General features: G+C 33.0%; 1 protein-coding gene across 3 annotated transcripts in view; it reads right to left on the bottom strand.

The window, feature by feature from the left end:
* Ethr (ecdysis triggering hormone receptor) overlaps positions 1 to 16379 on the bottom strand; it is a 79358-nt gene extending 62979 nt beyond the window's left edge. Inside the window, exons 1-2 of one of the 3 annotated variants that reach the window (XM_072021636.1) lie at positions 16320 to 16379; positions 539 to 709 (exon numbers count right to left, since the gene is read on the bottom strand). The gene's annotated coding sequence lies outside the window, so the exon portion shown is untranslated. Of the gene's footprint in view, positions 1 to 538; positions 710 to 2403; positions 2624 to 13206; positions 13360 to 16319 lie in introns of those variants that run through there. The other 2 variants (XM_072021639.1, XM_072021635.1) reach the window with 2 other exon arrangements.
* Positions 16380 to 16410: the final 31 nt, after the last annotated feature.

Below are 16410 nucleotides of genomic sequence, written 5' to 3' on the forward strand. Positions count from 1 at the left end.
TATTTCCTTTAATAATATGTTTAAATTAAACAGTTAAACATGTTTTGTTTAATCAAGATCATATACAAGTTCCTAAAAGAGATTGTATGCAAGTATAAAATTATCGTTATTTGCATCTACATATATATATTTCCTTTGATTATACTTCTAAATTAAAAACGTTTCATTAAATCAATTTCAAAATTATACGTAATCTAAAAACAGTTATGCAATTTTAAAATTACTAATATTATTCGTACAAAAATATCTTAATATATATTGATAAAAAAGAAAATTATTTCTTCATCGTCTGAATATTTTCTTAGTTAAAAATAATATACTATCATTTAAAAGAAATATTTAAAAATGAATTGGTAATTGATTAATACATATTTATCTTATATTATTTATTAATCTTGTACTTTACAAGAAGAAGAGCAATCGTGTTCAATATCAAGAAACCTTAAAATGTATATACAATTAAATATAATAACATATAAATGTATAAACAATATAAATGAGAGAGGTTAAGAAATCGAATTTTAAGTAACTACTTTACCGATCAATCTCCCGATTGTCGCTTCACTAAGCTCTGATTAAGCTCTGCATGAGAAGCTTCCATTTTTCTGAACCTGAGGTGGCGTGTATCCAACATCTTCATTTTGCAAGCATCGCCTCGTCTCCGAGAACTCATATTTTACCAGTTTACTCGGCCCCAACTTAGTGAAACCTAGTAAAAAAAGGAATGGCAATCATAGTATTATGCGATACATCAAATTTATCAAAATGGTCATCTGTTCCCATCTAACCTTTTTCTTCCCCTTTCCACATTATTATAGTATTAAATACACATAAAATTACTTTATTTTGTATTTTTTGCTCTTATAAATGCAAATTGTCTATGACAATTAATCTATATTTAGATAACTTACGTTTAATGTGTCATTTGCACTATGATTTTAATTTGATATAACCTAACCTAACCTCTTAATAATTTCTTCTCCAATAAGCACATTAAAATTAACACAAGTAAAATTTTGATAATGTTTCTTATACACCATTGCAACAAAAGCAAAAAAATTTATTACGTAATCTATAATTAATGATTAATAATCTTTTCAATTTTTCTGAGACGGAAAGGACATAAAAATCCGTAAAAGTTTGGAAATTATTTTCAAATAATTCCTGCAATTATTCAACCGTGTATTCACCAAGCTTGATCTCGGTTCTTTATACGCTCCTCTGAATACAGAAAGCGTAGATATTAACGGCGAGATAAAAAGGATCAGGTAACTGCTGGAAGCTTGGAAGCTACATAGATTAGACTTACTAAATAATGCTACAAGCACGACAAACTGCTGCAAAAGAAACTTTAATTGGATTCTTCCATCTTTTCATGGCTAAAAGATGCATCGGAATAAAGCTTGTCTCGTCACTGAACATAGAAGAATCTCTGCATTTCTGCTCGGCAGATTTCTGGAGTTGTTCGTGTTCAATTAGTTTCAGTCTGTGAAGTCCGTGACGCGACCTGGTTTATGGAAGACAGACATAGAAGTCTTTGGACTGCGGTAGGTCTATAGACAGCTTGGATCTCTTCAACTGACGGGTTGAAATTGTACTCCTAACCTTACGTTGCAGTCTTAATTACGCAACAAGTGGATTTTCATTTGAGAAAATGAAATGGAACATTGAAGAGATTATTATTCTAATTGTTACTTTATTTCTTTAGATTATATACGTTACTGAAAAAGATATTGTCAGAAATGTTAGGGCGACTACTGATTTGATCATATCCAGTTTTCGTGATTTGTCAATTTCAAAAAGAGGAAATTAATATTATAACGTAATAATAACGTAAATTAATATTCCATTTTTAAGAAACAGGTATTTGGCTTTTAAAAGTTCGTTTATTATAACCTAACATATTTACACAGAAAAATTGAGAAATAACAGTTATCTATCCCCGTCAAAGTTGTACCTAAAAGCCTAAATTATAACCAAAAAATACACTTTCAAAAAATCCCTATTTACGAGATAGTATCTACCACAGTCCTTGCAAAGAACCAATGAATGACTCTCATACTATTCACAGAGAAGAGACTACCTAATATATCACCATAGAAAAATACAAGAATAGTAGTCATTTACCACTGTCAAACCTACACGCATTAAGTCAATTTTAACCGAGAAACAGCTGCAAAAAATTTCTATTTGCGAGAAAATACCTACCACAGTTGTCACGAAGTACCAATGAATGATTCATACTGTTCCATTGAGGTTATGTTTCGATGGTCTAGCTGATCGGCTCTATGCTTTGTTCAAATTCGAACTGGGCTAATTATATTCGATGTCGAACAGAAAGTGAGAGAAAGAGATAAAGAGAGAAAATGTGAAACAAACTTCGGCATCGCGTTTAACATGAACCTGTTGTCTCCTGTCAAAATTCTCTTGTCTATCGGTTCGTTTGGTATTCTTGTAGCCGTCTAAAAAATCTGACGCGTAATTTACGAGTTCCGTCGAAATCTGTGTCCTGTGATTTATCCAAATTCCCGTAGGTTTCCGGAAAAACCACCAGTATTATTTTTCTTGGCCGACCGCGTCCAATAAAAAGGTTAGGAACATCGAAAGTGAATAATCGCTACAACCTCTGAGAATCTGGACGTACGTCTTCGATCTTTCGTGTTTCATGGATCCTTTGATTTATCGCACAGGGTCGCTAACCTCGTTTTCACGTGTTGCACGTGTCGACGTTTTAATGATCTCGTTGCTTCGTTTACGTGATCCTGCAGTTTGAGTAATTCCAAATGAAATTAACAATTTCAGGAAATTCGATTAGCAGAAATATTCTGGTTTTTATGTGAATTTTAATTGATCTTAATTGTTTTCTTTTTTCTTTTATTAATTCATTTTCTAATGATGTCGTAAAGTTTACCACCGCATTTTTTGCTGTTTCTTAGATTTCTTGTTTGCATTGTTATTTTTATATGAATGTAAAATAATTTAAGAAAAAGAAGAATAAATGACAAATTGCACTCCTAATATGGAAAGTAAAGTGTTTTGAGTAAAGAAATGGGTTGCAGATTAGGAATTTAGATGAGGTTATTAGAAATTGTTACATGTAAAGGAGAATTCGATTATATAGATCGCAATCGACTAAATCTAGAGCAAGTTCTACCTAGAACTATGAGCCGTTCATCACACGGAACAATGTTTAGGTCTTCCTACGTGCCTACGTTATCTTCTGAAATCTGCTAGTTCCGTGCATTATTTCATGCGAATGGAGATTGAAGGTGTTTTAGATTATCTTCCAACAAGATAATAACGCTAATAATAACGATAAACATTTGTATTACATATTATGAGAGAAATAAAAAAAAGACAAATAGGAAATAAATATCAAAGAAAAAAAGAACAATTTAAAAAGTTTCAAATGACAAACCGAATGCTCTCTCAATAAGATAATAACGCAATCAATATCGTAAAACATTAAATCAAGTAAATATTTATTTAATTTAATTATCCAAGCTGCTTATAGAAATTAAAAAAAAAAAAAAAAAAAACGGAAAGAAGAATATAACAAGTTTGAAGATAGCGGTGGATTTCAGGCCGTTTTCACATCAGCGCCCCTGTCCACTAGAGTCGACGCGAATTTCGATATATGTATACACAACAGGCCATGATATAACTATCTGATGAAAGATTTACAACAGTTCGGACAGATGTGTGGATAAACAGTAAAGATTCGTTCGCGATTCGCAACGAGGAAGATGTTAGAGATCCGAGGAAGATTCACGTCTTGCTTTTAAAAATTTCGCTGTTATTGTTGGTTCCGGGCCAAGCTAAGTAATGCCCTGCATGACGCAGATACATCAACCTCGCCGCCGTCGCCACCATTTGCCTTTCCTTTCGAAGTTCTCGCCTCGTCTTCTACTTACAAACGTGACAAATCAAGCATGTTGATGGAATTATTCTAGTCCCGTGGATCAGGTCGGTGTATTTCCATATAACCCAGGAAATCACTTCCTTTCGAAGAATTTTTGAATATTATAAAGTTTCTTGGAATTTGGAATGCTGATTCGTTGTTATTTATTTGACCCTTTCATTGTTAATTGTAATTAAAATCACAGATCAATGAAAGACTGTTAACTTTTAGTTTACAAATCTGTTTAAAACTCTCAGGTTAACTTATATTTTTTTATCTTATTAATGGTCCTTTTTATTTTTGAACGCGTAACATAACCTTAGTACTAGGATAAGTTTTTCACGCGAAACCATAGTATTGAATATTACGATTTAGTAAATCATATTTTTCTGACATGTATCTATTTGTGATTCTTTATACAGGGTGGGCCAAAATTCGTCGTACAAATGAGGTCAAACAGATAGTACCTTCGGCTCAAAATAAGATGAAAACAAAGTAACAAGATTGCTGAGTCTTTGTTTACTAGAGAAATGAAATTCAAAACCAGTCTAGTACGCGTGTATCTAACTGATGACTAGCGTTGCAGATTTCACTGCAGACCGTTACTGTCATTGTTTTTGTACAGGATATGATGTCGATGTCAGGCATTGTTTATTATCAGGATATTAACTATTAATTGCTATCGGGCAAGCGACATAACGCGATACACTAACGAGGAGTATAGGGGCATGGCTTTCGCACTGGGAGATTGTGATGAAAATGCATCTGCTGCAGCACGCTATTGTCGTGAACAATACCGAACAATTGCTGTCATCCGGATAGGAGAATTATCACTAGAGCTTTCTCTTTCCCCGTTCAATGTTTGTTCCTGTTCTTTATAAATCACAGAAATAAAAAGTCATGGTCGTGACCGCGGAATTCGTGACAATGCAAAAGATAGAATTCTCGCATAAAAAGATCTATAAATACGAAATCTCTTTCTGTTCGACGTAGTGTGAGTAAACCAACATCGTCGCGTAGCACAGGATAATAACATGCATGCGTACCACCATACCAGTGCTAACACATACAGACTTTGCATCACGTTTAACTTTCTGCCACTAGTTGGAGCAGCAGTATTCTAACAACGTATGTTTTTTTTTATCATGCATTTCATGGCCGGGTGAATCCAAGATTACAAAACACGCGAAACACACAGAAAGAATGTATGGGCCGAGATAGTCCATAACGAAATTGTCGGTCTCCATTTTCAAATAACCTAAATGGTGTATCGTGTTTTTACGCAACGAACTACCTTCATCACTTCCACCATTCGAAGAAATATGATTTTTCAACATGACGGAGCCTCGCTACAATACACCAAGAATGTATGTCAATCTTTAAATGAGCATTTCGAATGTTGGAACGACCGTTGAGGGACAGTATCTCGACCTTCCGAAATAACGCCTCTTGTTTTCTATCTGTGGAATCACAAGAAAAAAAATAGTTTATTCCAAAAACATAGCGAGCCTTGAGCAATTAAAATGAAGAACCATCCTGCCATTTGAAGACATAAAAACGCAGAAAACACTGCAGGCAATTCGGTATAATTTAATTCGCGAAGTACAATTTTGTATACGGATGAACGGTTAATATTTTGAAAAATATATAAATAAAAATAAACTGAAATGATGGACAATAAACTGTATTTGACTGTTTTAAGGGGAATACCTCCTTCTTTGTCAAAAATATTAATTTTTTAGCATTTTTTTATTACAAAAAGATATGAAATTAGTTAATCTGAAACTTTCGATGTGTTTTACTTATTATACTTTTATTAAGCAATACAAATTTTTTCAGTTCGATTTACTGAAAAATACAGTTTAAATGCAATTTTCTCGAAACAACTTTCTCGCAGCTGGATGACACGATTAAAAAAAAGTATTGGGGCGACCAACTTGAAATCTTAATTGTATGTTAAGAAAGAGTCCTTCTACCGTTTGACCTACAGGCAAAATGACCTACAGGTTGTATGTTTTTTCTTTAATACCGAAAAGTTCGTGTAATATGCTGGGTGAAATCGAACATTTGGATTTGTTACCATACCTAGAAAAAGAAATATTTTTCGTTGATTGCAGATCAAACGATAATTCTACGCGTATAAAATACAAACTCAATGAAATTTTTTACTCTAGGCAAACTGGAGGGTTGATATCGTGTCAAACAAATTTCGCGCGGTGTTCAGGTTCACGTGCAATTCAAACAGTATTTTTTGGTAAATAGAATTTAAAAAATTTGTATAACATAATAAAAGTATCGTACAAACATATAAAACATTCGAGATTAATAAATTTCATATCTTTCTGTAGTTAAAAATGCTAAAAAGTCGATAGCTTTGATAAAAAAAAATTAGTCCATTGGTGTCACTTATTAAATTTATTGCGTTCATTTGTAAACCTGAACAGTACATGTAGCAGAGATAAATATCGATAGTAAACAGTGCCTAATATCATACTCTGCATAAAAACAGTAGTAGCGTCTGCAGCAAAATCTGCAACGTTAGTCATCAGTCAGGTGCACGCGCACTAGATTGATTTTTAAATGTATTTTCTCGTTAACGAATTTTGCTAACACAAATTCGATATTCTTGATTTTCGTCTTATTTTGGACCGCACTATATTCCTGATCTCATTTGTGCCACAAATTTTGGCCCACTCTGTATATTAATTTAAGATATCTAACCAGAATAAAAGCCCATACCTTGCAGAATATAACAAAACAATAGATGTTACGTTATTTTTATAAGTAGATTCGTGTTTCTATTATTTCAGGCGTTTCGTAATTTTTAATTAAAAAGATTTCTGTATTCTTAGACAGACGTAGATCTTATTTCTTTCCTTTCCTTGTTTTGTGAAACTGCTTGTTTTGTGAAACGATTGTAAATAGATTATAGGATTAAATGAGTCTGCGTATTGGCTAGTGGCGCCAGCTAACGAGGATCCTCCAAGTAACAATAGTTGCATTTGTCGACTGATTTCTACTGCCACCTGCTTCATTATCGAGAACAGCCTAAAAGAAAGTTTCTAGGATCTATACGTAATGCTACGTAAGTGTTCATTCGATTAACTATCGTAATAGTATTGTGAATTCCGCTGGAGAACATATCTGGCAAGTGGATACTGCGTTGAGAATGAGCTGAATGAGGATGGCATTCCCAAATACGAATTTTTATGCAAGCCAAACAGCATTCGTTTGTCCACAACTTAACCATGTTTGTCCACCCAAACATTTTGTTTGTCCACTCTTCAAAAAGAGGTTATCACCAAATGAACATTTCAAAAACTTTGTAATCAGCGTCCCGTGAACATCTTCGTTCATTTTTTAAATGCTATACGTTTGATTATGCTTTTTTTTTCATGATAACACCTCACCTCGCTCGCATTTCGTAATGAAAAAAAGAATCGTATGCAGCATACGAGGCATACTGGGCGAATCTCAAATGTATGCCTGTGTGAAGTTTGCCTTCCATTGCCAATTACCATATTTTTGTTGTTGTTCGAAATTGTTCTATATTGTTCCAGACGAATAATGATTTATCTCGAAAGTTTTCAGAAACAGCGCCAAAAATGTAATTTTCTTACCAGCTCTCCATTTAATGAAAATCCAACATATAATAGTTATTCTAGGTTATTCTAGTTGTTCTAAACATTGTTCCAAAGCATATTTAATTTAAGAAATAATGTGAATACACTGTACCTATAAGACAATGTTCATTTTTCTTCAATCTTCATTTTGACAATAATAATACACTGTAAAGAGTTCTTCTGTTAATAAACATATTTACGTCTTTAGAACAACCCAGAACAAAACTTTGAACACCGAAACACAAATACAAGGATGATTTTACTCTCGCGTAGTCGTCGACCAGCAGCGTTGAAATTTTTGTCCTGGATTGTTCTAGGGATGTAGATGATTGTTCCGAACAAGCAAGCCTGGAATAACTTCCATTCTCGAGAAACCTAATATAATGTCGTCAACAGGCAGCGTCAATGCAAACGTAAAGTCACTGTTGTATTCGCGTTCTGGTCTTCAAACTTTTGTTCTGGTCTCTTTTAGAGATGTAAGTACGTATTGCAAAAGAAGAATCCCTTACTGTTACTATACTATTATACCTATTGTCGTCAAAATAAAGAAAAGTGTCCAGTCTATTGTTGTATGGGTGCAACTTCTCACATTATTTCCTAAACTAAATATGATATGGAAGTAATATTTTGAACTAGTGTTGTTAACACTCTGGGGGCCGGAGACACGAATTTGCGTCTGTCATACTTCATGCGGTATCCTATAAGAATTTTAGCTACTGTTAAATAAAACAGTAAAAAGGCAACGGATGCTATAAACGAAATGTTATGAAAGTGTTTTTACATTACATGCTTGAATAATACGAAACCGTTATCAATACATTAGATATAATATTGGTAGCTTTGAATCTTCCTCAATCGCTCTTTGGAAAACACCCGCGAATTCAGGCTATATGCTTGTCAGAGCAGTCGGTGCTCAGATTGTTAAAATGAGCTTTGAGCCCTGATCTTTGAGAACTCAAGAGGCAATTTAAAGCCGTGAAAGCTAAAACTCTTTGGGTTCAAGCGTCGAGCTGTAAGAGCTAAGAATCTTCAACGCTTGAGCCTGCGAATTTACTGTGTATGTATACTATTCTTTGTTTTATTATACACACTGTTCTCTTCCATTAAATTCTGTATTGCTTATTAATATAGTAATATATAGTAATATATGTTGTACATATATAATATATTATATTACACATATTATTATACACTGTTAGAATATGTGTAGAATATACTATTGAAGAATTTGGTCTTGCGAATAACATTACAGCCATTGTAACAGATAATGCAGCAGCTAATTGTAAATAAAATCGTCATTAAAAATTAATGAAAATTATAACGCATATACCCTGTATGGTTCGTGTTTCAAATATAATTGTTCAAAGTGCTCCCAGGAAAATTGAGAACGAAATTCATGAGATATCCAGGCTTGTATATTTCATTGTATTTTCTGCAAAAAGAAAATCAATGCTTGAAGAATGTTATAGTTCAGTAAATATGAAGTATTTAGATCTTATCGGAGATATTTCCGTTCGATGAAACTCAATTTATCTAACGTTAGAACGTGCTATTCAGACGAAAAAATTCTTAATTGTTCATGAGAAGAAAAAACAGAATTTATTGAATACTTTATATATTTATAGTTGAAGCAACACCGAAACAATTACAGAATTTCTTAATAGATTTAATGACGCTCTAGTTATTTTATCAAAGTCGAGATACCCAAGTACATGCTACGCACATGTAATTATTCACATACTATTACAGCGCATATTTAATTCTAAAAAAAATAGTGTAAGAAAATGAGTATATGTCGAGTCTTCGGAATGACTTAAACGAATTTGTTGAATATCCTCGCTTAAATAACGATTATTATATATATATGTCGGATTTGAGTTGTTAGGGCTTGGATTATGGGCGTGTAAAGAATCTTCGCCTGGGTTGTTCATTGTTGTTTCACAATCAAGATAACGTTTATTAACACGGATACAGATGAAATAAGATCGACCAGTGACCGCGGTAACTAGACGCTAATGGCAATGACCTTAGGTTCGATATAGCGAATCCACGGTCCACGGGCTCGCTCTTTATTAAACTCAGAATAGAATTCTATGCACAAAAGTATCGCTCGCTATGACGCTCTTTATATTGCTCTCTAGACGATGTGTCACTCACCAAGGAGATCACAAGAATAATTGAGTAATGGAAACTTTCTTCTCCTTACGATTGCGTTAGCTTTGTTTAACGTTGGCCCGGGATACCAACAAACTGCTACCGTTGCTAGGCAGACTCGCGTAACTGCGACATTGCTCTTGCCCAGGGTTTGATTGTAAATACAACATGTATCTCATAATATTGGTACTTTTCTGTTAGGTGGAACGTTCATCCCGTGACCGCGGCTACGCTCGGCGACCGGTTGTCGCCTCGAGCCTAAGCTCATTGTCTCAAGTTTCGAATGACTGTGTCTGGGTTATTTTGTGAATGCTATTGAGGCTTTTCCAAGCAATTCCAACGGGTGACCCCGTTGTCCTTTCATCTTCGACATATATATATATATAAAATTTTATATATATTGTATATGTATTTGTATTTATTATATTGTATATTTTATATATATATAAAACACATATACAATATATACATATTAATACATCACAGGAATCTGAAGATGCCACTCCACTAACATGCTGGAACTATCGGAAAACGTCATTTCCAACTGTAAGCCAAGTCGCTTCGGATATTTTGTCAATTGCAGTTACGAGTGTTCCAAACGAACGAATATTTTCTATAGCTGGTAATTTAATTACAAAACGAAGGAACAGAATGAGCAACCCAATAATTCTGGCTTCTATGTGCTTAAATTTTATTTTTAATTCTAAAATAAATAAGAAACCACCGAATGTTTATTGATTTCGTATAATAAATATTATTGATATCATCAAATTACTAGCAATTTATTTATTTTGTATCTTTACAGCCTCCAGAGCTGAATCTTAAACACTCGGCCTTCAAATTTCGAAGATTCAGCCTTTTCTTACTTGAGACCCGAAGCTTCGAAGAAGCTTTATGCAACATTGCTTTGGATCAATGTTTAGAACAACTACAACACTTAAGGACAGCTTCCTCTCAGAAACCTCTGGAGATAAATGGTTATTCCTTTGGAACGATGTAGAACAAACGTAGAACAGCTTGGAACAACAAACAAGAATTGGAGATTTAAAAGATGTGGGGCTAATTTCATACACGTCGAATGGACACGATTCTGAGAATCCTGTCTCATAGTAAATTCTCGGCGAGTGTCCTACTGTCCGCCCGAAAGTAAAAGTTCTCAAAGTGACTCTCGAATGAACACATAATTCGACAATACTCTCGAGACAAACTATCGGAAGAAACTTTCAAATGGACGCTTGCAATTAGCATAACGTCAGATCGCACGCGATCGCCACTTGCGACTACACGCAACTTTGCCTCAACGTAGATAGGATTCTCTATAAGCGTCAAATGTCTGCATCTGGACACATGCCCTTCCAGCATTTATTGGTATCTTGTCGTCTACCTAAACGAAAGTTCAATGAAAACGTCTAACGAAAAGATAGTGTGTAGTGTGTACTTGAAGAAAATGTGTATTTTGAAACGGAGCTGCTACTATCTTGAATTTCACTACTATTAGAAGAGAATGAAGGAGATGAGAAAATTCTTTGAACAATTTTAGCGAAAAGAGAGATATATAAAGCAAATAAAAAATATGTGCAAAAATGAAATTATGGAGAAGGTTATTACAGTATATTAATGTCACGTCTGTTCTAAAACCTTAGTCAATGATCTTACGTAAATGAATAAATCTCCTATTTCTGAGGGATTTCAGTTAAGAAGCATTGAAGTACAGTCCACATGTATAAGCACAATATTGTAGAAAAAGATCGGATTCAAGGCAAAACGTAAGCAAACAGCCACCTTCGCCGTGGTATTCGACGTATGTTTAATCCTTAACCAGTGGCGATACATCAACGATCGCTTACGTCAAATGTGGAATCCTAAAGTGATTCGAACTACGACGTATTATTGACTTTTCGACGGTCAACTTCAGTGCGAAAGTTTACTGCTCGCTTTAAATAATAATTTGGATGACAACTTAATTTAGATAATAACTTTAACGGCTAATGAAATAAGTTTCATCGTGATATAGGATGATTTATTGTACGATTTTATTTAAAACGAAGCTGTGAAGTCAAAAAAGATTAATTTCTGTTAAATCTCTAACTATATCGTTTAATATGAAAGATTCCATGCGTTATTGTAAAATTATTTTAGTTATAGAAATTATTTTTTACTAAATTTTTCGACAACAGTTTTAATCGAATCTTTAAATCTATCAAAGTTTTGATCTAAAAGTCTCTATCGAAATTCAGCTTTATTTTCACACATATTATATGTCTTATTACAAGGTCACCTACTTCGACTATAAATACCTAATTTTCTAAAAAGAAAAGAAAATTGAGATTTCCTAATATCAAATATTCGGTTCCTTAAAAAAACAAGTTGAAATTTCCTAAATTTAAACAGCTAATTTCCCACAAAAAATGTTAAATGTCTTGACCTTGAGTAAATAATTTGCTAAGAAAGTAATTTAGGTCTCTTAGTTTCAGATAGCCAATTATTTGATTTCTGAAATTTTTAGAAATTTTCTACTAAAAAATTTAACTTCACTTTCCGGACTTCTAATATACTTCATAGTCATGCCCCTTTTCAAACACTATATATGCAAATATTTGATTTTTCCGAGCAGCATGGCATTTGATATTCTTCGGCGTAATTCGAACAGGAAAACGAAAGAATTTCAAACGAGCAAAGAAAACACACACACGTACAAAGAAGGAGGAAGGACAAGAAAAACACGATGAAACGAAAAAAAAAAAAGGATCGTATCCTATTAATATGAAAATTCACATGGGCGTATAATCTGATGAAACTATCAGTATCGATTGCGAAATAACGGAAGTAACACAGCTTCATCCACTCATATTGTCGATTTTCCTCTTTCATCTTATACGCTTGTTTATCACGTGTTTGCAAGTCTGATTTCGATGAATCTATCTATAAATATAGGAACTGTTTTTTATAAAGCGTGTAATGAATAAAATATCCAAGTTGTTTGCTTCTTTCTTCTTTTCGGAGATTTCTGTGTTATTATTGGATGAAAACTAAAATTATTCATTACAATTTTCCAATATACATTTATTTTGAGAAACGTATTATCAAAATTATTTTCGATACTGATTTGAAAATTTGAAAATTCAGAGTTTCGAATAGTTGGAAATTTGGGGAATTTGGAGAAGTATTTTATTTATCCTTTATTTATCGAAGAAATGTCTATGATATTAATAAATTTAAATCAGAATCATTTATTACTAAAATTACCATTTGTCGAATTTAAATAATTTAATCGATTTAACTAGAGAAATTTATAGAAATATAATTAGAAGTAATGTAAAATATACGATATAAAATTATAGAAATTTATTGAACCAAAAATCTAAAATATTATTTTTAAAGTTTTCAATTGAAAACTCGTCGGTAGTTTTAATGCTGAGAATTGAAAGATACGTATATCGTACTACATACATGATGTATGGTACTAGGGGAGAGTGGGGAAATACCAGTGAGTTAAATATCTAATATATGGCTTTGTCTTATACCGACCTTTTTTTGTGCTGCTCTGTTTCAATCCAATTAAGTAATCTGCAACGAGTCACAATTCTCTGCTGAAGTGTTTGGCAAATGTACGTGGGTGAAAATTGTGCAGGTTTTTTGTTATAAATTTCTGAGGTGAATAAGAAGTTATGAGTATTACTTTAACTTATCATTGTGCTTCCAGTTTTTGCAATATGTCTAGGAGATAGTTTTACTCTATAAACACAAAGAAGCAATTTTGTCATCTTAATGAAATAGTTTTATTATATGTATTTAAGGTTATGCACTTAGCGTACTCGTCGGGTAATACCGATCAAAAGGAACCGGGGCTTCTCGATCGGTACAGCCGATTAGGGGAGATTTTTCATTATTTGGGAGCTCCTTTTCCTTTTCAGACGCCGTGTAAGTGGATTAGAAAATCAGATAGAGAAAACTGGGACGAATTGAATCTTTTTTCCTTAATATTACATTTATAAAGACTTCATTCTTGTGCTTTTGTCTATTTATGTGCAACAAATATGTTACGTTAACAAATCTATGTTATCAATAAACCAAATAGTCATGTTATTAATAATTCTGTAAATAATTTTGTCTTTTTCCATTTGTGGAATAATTGCGGTCAAAGCTAACTTTTCGTACTTTTCGATAATTCTTTTAAATGATTAACCTTATGCATTCCATATCGCTTCATAATACAAAGAATACACTAATTTATTTGTTATCGTTTCTTAAATAAAATTTTTAGTAAATTTGACAATCCAAGCCTGTTTTTAAGCAATTTATTTTAAGCGATCAGTATTTGCCCATTCTCTCCTACGTGTCAAGGGATAAAAAATGCATGTTCTTAGTATGTGGATAATGACGCGTTCTTCAATATCCGTATAGATAAAAGATAGAGGTTTTTAATTCAAGCGTATCTTAATTACGCGGAGTGCATTATCCATATCACTGCACGTATATTAATTCATATCCTATGCGTAAGTGATCGTATGTAATTTGAATTTAATTTAAAACGTCGATCTAAAGCTCATGCCTCTGACATTATACGGTATGAATAATTTAAAGATACTGCTGAGAACTAAATACAATGTGAACTAAACTACTGATTATGGAAAAATTCAAATTTTACTGCAGTCTATAATTAAATTCGCATGTTATATTATTTTCGGTAAGTTTTAATTATTTCCCTTTGTACCTATATCGAGTTTCTGGCTAATTTTTGTCAATTTTTAATTCTAACCTAAATATTTTATCATTCTAACCTCAATAAAATTCTAATCTAATCTGACTCTTCTATTAAATTTTTGAATATTATGAAACACACAGTGATATTCCAAAATAATTTACCAGTATAGAAATTCATAAATTCCCACTTACTTATATTCTTCAGATTGAAACGCTGCTAAGAGAAATCTGCTTGAGATCCTCCTTATCTACTGAAATTCGAATTGCAATCTTAATTCTGTATTGTAATTCACTGGTGATATATCATGCGATGCAAAGCGTATTGAATATCCGTTCATATATGAAAAGGAACGTTTAGAAACGACGTTGAATCGCGATGGAAGATGCATTCTAATCAAGCGTCGCGGTTATGCAAGGGTGAAGTTGTGCAAGTAGGATTTGCAATCTCGATAGTCCCATACGCTATACTAACGAACTTAGTTACGCTTGATTAAGGAGGTTCTCATTGTACGAAACTTTCACCCAAAAGTAGCCAATCCTACGTTATTATACTTGTCAGTTACACTACGCTACGTAATATAATATTTGATAACATAGAATATAATGTGATTAATAGAATATAGAACCTGATAGTGTATACGAACATTAAAATAGATAATAAGAAATAAATAAGTAAAACAAAATCAGTGGTGCAGAAGCATAGCTGAAAAGGGTATTTAATTTGATCACATACGACTGAACAAAAGTAAAATAAGAAAACAGTAATGGAAAGATACATATGAAGAAAGCATTTAATTTTATTATATATAGTTGACGAGATGTTAAACGAGACACTTTGTATCTGTAATTGTCGTATCGACTGTGTAATATGTATATTCCATTGCCCAGTTTGATATATTTTCTGTGTACACAGGCGAAATTGTGCGTCACATTATGTAAATATTATGCTACAATAAAACAAGAGGGTTGTGGAAGTTTTCCGCTGTAACGTAATAAAGAAACAGGCTTCGAACGAAAGGAACAGTGAAGCAATAGTTTCACGTAATAGGTTTCAACTCTTTGTAACCAGTGCTTTCTGTAGTCATGAAAGATTTCTACTTGTACGGTGCAAGAAAATGTTTCTATAGAACGTAAAGAAGGATTCCTGAAATAAATGTAGGAAATAGGAAACCAATATATATATATTAAGCTTAGAAGAAAATTGTAGCCTGTTAATAGAAAATTGAATAATTTACCAAATAGATTTGTCCGATATTAATTTGAAATACGAGTGGTTTCTTTGTTTCGAATGTTTCGTTACACCAATGAAATATAATGACACAGCCTTAAGCAAAGAAAACAATACAATTTAACCAATCGAATTTTTTAAACATGATCTTCTGTAAAATCAATAATGTGTATTCTATGCTGACCTCGTCCGGGTATCTTCTACAGAAACGCGTTAAAAAAAAGAAACGAGTATTGACATATAAAGAAATGTCGACAATCTTCAATACGAGGTATATCCTTTTCTTATTGTCACCGGATAGTGCTTTGATATTGTACGTACAAACTTCGTTCCACGTGTTAATCGCTTTGTTTTATCTTCGGTAGCAATTTTAATTGAGGTATTCGATATAATTGACACAGCCTGTATACACGTATTAACATAACGTACATAACATTCTATTATAAAACAAATAAAAATTCAATCTTCAAGCAGTTGAAGAATAAAAAAATTATATGTTGCTAAGATCAATTTAAACGAAAGTAAATAAATGAAATAAAATGAAGGAAAATACAAAATATTCAAAGTTGCTATATCGAACGATGTTAAGAAGGGTTGGTACGTATAATAGGAGGATTGAAAGAGGAAGAGGGAATAACAAGGTCGTCTTGAGAACACCTGGCGCGTGGTTATTGGGGCCTAAAACCCTAGAAATTCGCCTAATACATACCGTATTGGCTTCCTTATATAAAGCTTCCGCTTTTCACTATCAAGGTCCACAGTTCGAGGAGAAGCTGCTGAAGAACAGGCCACGGCTGCCC

This window comes from Bombus fervidus, chromosome 2 (assembly GCF_041682495.2).
Source record: "Bombus fervidus isolate BK054 chromosome 2, iyBomFerv1, whole genome shotgun sequence".
In the NCBI taxonomy this organism is placed as follows: Eukaryota; Metazoa; Arthropoda; class Insecta; order Hymenoptera; family Apidae; genus Bombus; species Bombus fervidus.